The sequence below is a fragment of the Magnolia sinica genome, chromosome 3, assembly GCF_029962835.1.
Source record: "Magnolia sinica isolate HGM2019 chromosome 3, MsV1, whole genome shotgun sequence".
Classification (NCBI taxonomy): domain Eukaryota; kingdom Viridiplantae; phylum Streptophyta; class Magnoliopsida; order Magnoliales; family Magnoliaceae; genus Magnolia; species Magnolia sinica.
In genome coordinates, this window is record NC_080575.1 from 73872947 (window position 1) to 73876530 (window position 3584).

The 3584-nt window shown below is 35.9% G+C and overlaps 1 long non-coding RNA gene across 1 annotated transcript; it reads right to left on the reverse strand.

The window, feature by feature from the left end:
- Positions 1-1879: 1879 nt before the first annotated feature.
- On the reverse strand, positions 1880-2565 carry LOC131238552 (uncharacterized). The gene is made up of 3 exons (XR_009167915.1): positions 2378-2565; positions 2193-2264; positions 1880-2080 (listed from the first exon to the last, which is right to left on the reverse strand). It is a non-coding gene; the product is annotated as an uncharacterized LOC131238552 (long non-coding RNA).
- Positions 2566-3584: the final 1019 nt, after the last annotated feature.

Below are 3584 nucleotides of genomic sequence, written 5' to 3' on the forward strand. Positions count from 1 at the left end.
TACTAGAACGTTTGTAAGTATAAAAAACCCTAACCAATAGAGAGGCAAAGGAAATAGTAAATAAAATAAACAAAGTTATTACAACATTCCCACAAGTGCATAAAATAAATTATACCATTCACCAAAAATGGTTAAAATAAATTACAACATTCACACACATAAGCACATACAATCATTCACCACAACTCCAGGAATTATAGTGGTTCGTTTGTGTGTACACCAACTGTTAGAAAACTACCACACAACTACTCTAATCCTAATATTCACTCCCTTGGGATATTAGCGTTCACTATGAAAAAAGGTTTTCCAAGGTTTACCTTAAAACCTTTACAATTGTGTCTTTGATTGGGCCTAAACAATTCCAAAAACCCCACACTGAGATTTTTTGGATTACCTCAGACAAACCAAAAAAAGATTTTTCTAGCACAACTTTAAAAACCAAAAAGATACAGAATTGTAAATAATACTTATTTGGAAATTCTCCTTTGAAGAAGCTCGGTGGAACCAATCCGATGAAGACGAAGATGTTCAATGTCCAGTCTCACAGATGAAAAGGTTATAGTTCTAAATGATTTTTTTAATTAAATCAACGTGGGCTAGCTTGATTTATTTTTGATCTCAAGAAAGGGAAAAACTCAAATCCCTTCTTAATATAAGATTGGAATGAAGATCATAAAATCAAATTACAAAAGCTAATTAAAGAGAATCTAAAATGAGAACAGAATAGCTTAATAAATTTACAAGCTTATTTCTTGTAGTGGTGTCTTGATTTCGCTTAAATGAATGAATAAACTCTTAAATTCGTGCTCTATTTATAGGTGACACTATGCTAAAATCGCCAATTTATGAGGGAATAAATCCATCGTAAAACCAAATAAACGACGGATTTCGTCCGTCGCTGTTTACTGGGTTGGTTTTTTTTCAACGGATAAAATCCGTCGTTTAATCTGCGACGAATAAGGTTCATCGCATAGGAGTGACGGATAAGATCCATCATAAAAAATATAAAATCCGTTGCTAAAATTTGAGAAAAACGTCGTCATTAATAATATTAGCGACAGATAAGGTCCGTCGCTAATATGAGGAGAGTGACCCAAGTCCGTCAATTTTCAAACTTGTTCAGAAATTAGCGACGGATTTGGTCCGTCGCTAAAATATCTGTAAATTACCACAAATGTCGTCATTTTTTTATTTTTTTTTGTCTTACACCTGATAGTCATTCAAGAAATAATTCATATGATTGTTTATTAAGAATTCTATTCACAAAATAAATCCTATTCACATGATTGTTTAATAAGAATCCTATTCATCAAACTAAAAAGTTCAATCATACTGAAAATAAACTCCCTGCTAAAGCATTATATGATACCTCATATGATAAATACATGCACATAAATGGAATCCACTCAATATGCTACCTCATATAACAACATATAACCATTGACTTGCAAAAGCCTGCAACTCCTTAATGAAATCTAATATATACTTACATACTTCTAGGAGACGGGAGCTTTCGATGGGACACTTCTTTCTTCCAGCTTGAATCCACAGCTTTGTCTACCATGGGAACATATTCATCAAACTCTAAGAACCCTGCCCTTCCAAATTAGAGAAGCATGTCAAAAACTACTGCTAGACACATTATCACAGTATTTCCAGAAGACGAAACACTAATTAATTAAATACAAATAGAAGAAAAGCGTCATTGAGAGTACATGAATCTTTGAAGTGGTTTTTGTATCGATAAAAGACTAACTATGCTCCACAACAGCCTAAAACCATGGCCAACATTGATAATAAACATTTGGCACAATGTCTGTATAAGAGCAAGTCCAACGTTATAGGCAAGCAATATCTAGATGCACATTTCCATTAACAACTCGAATTCCTATTTAATTTCTTGTCTGAACCAAATTATGATTACAAGTGGCATCAGGACTCCATACTCAATTAAGACTGCAATTTCTAATACAATTCTGCTTTATAAAACAATGTATATGGAAAGATGGGGTGAATCAAGACATACAGATTTCTTCTCTTGGCAATATCTGTTGGTGACTTCCTGAAAGCATGCCAAGGCCTACACAAATATCAGGAGTCGGAACAATTTGATTATATTCATATATTTGTTTCAAATAAATAGATAAATAATGAAATCATTAGCACTGCCTATCTGGTCGACATCAACATACCTGGAAATGCAATGGTTTTATTTGGCGGGAGAGGATCCACCTGCACTGCCTATCTAGTTGAGATCCACATACCTGTTAACCCATCATGTGATTTTAAGCTATTTTCCCATCTAAACGGTATAAGAATGTACTCTAAATTAGGAGATGAAATAGGGACTTGGATAAATAGAGATGCAGCAGCTTACGTGAACTCCATGTCTTCCACCTGTTGTTCCACTACAATGGTTGCAAGGGCAAGCCGATAGGCGGCAGACCGCAGATTCCTTACCAGCACAAAAATCTCAGGCCTCCCCTTTTCTTGCATCTCACTCCACTGCTCTCCTCTCAGCCGAGCATGCAATGCTGCCTCACAGAAGGCTTCTGCCATTGGCTTGGTGCTGCAGTCACATACAACAAATGCACATGACACAATATTAAGATGTTTAAAGAAGAATACAAAAATCATTTCCATTAATTCTAGTTCAGAATAAGGAATTTGGAATGAATGGCAGCAGAAGGAAATGCAAACCTTCCACGAACAAATCCTGTCTTGACAAACCCAATGGCCTGGACAAGGTTACCTTGTTTGGCAAAGTGCATTCCAAACCACCTACCCAAAATAAAAACATACTAAAATGTGGTGCAGTTAAGCTTGGTTTGGAATTCAGACCACAAATGAAGTCTAAAAAGCCGTTGCAGTTGAATGTTACAAGGCTTTTAAGCTCAAGTGCCTACACTTAGATGCAGTGTCTTCTGACATTTCTACAACAGTTGATGTGTAACTAAACCTGGTTCTGTGGTTATATGTTATTACTTAAACAACACTTGCATGCTATGCATTAGAAGCATTAGTACATGTAGATATATGAGAATTAATATTCTGTATTATATAATATTCAAAACATCAAAATTTTGCATAAAAGTTGAGCCACTTTATTTTGAAGTGCAGACAAAGGAATCAGTCATATACTATTAACACCGTACCAGATTAGCCAAAACATGCCTTCCAAACTAGTGAACGAAAACGAATCAGATCAGCAAACCAAAAATGAATGACCAAGACTACCACAGCATACCAGGTTAATCTTGTCTGAGAAGCATCACAAATCATAAATCAGTTCCTACACTGTGTACCAGTGATCCAAGTAAAAATGGGCTGGACAGAATAGTGAAAGGACTTCCAGATGCAGCAAAAGGCCTCCTGTGTGCTGGGTTTCAGTAATGGATGCAATTGCTGAGTTGAACTTGATGGTTGGGGTGAATCTAGCATAAGAAAGACGTGGAGTTGTATTTGATGGCTCAAGAGGGATGATTTTAATCTCTTCTATGGACCAATTTGGCAAGATTCTACAATTGGAGAACCGGAGTACTTCAGTTGGGTCTAAGAAACTCCCAGTTTGTGACTTGTGGTGC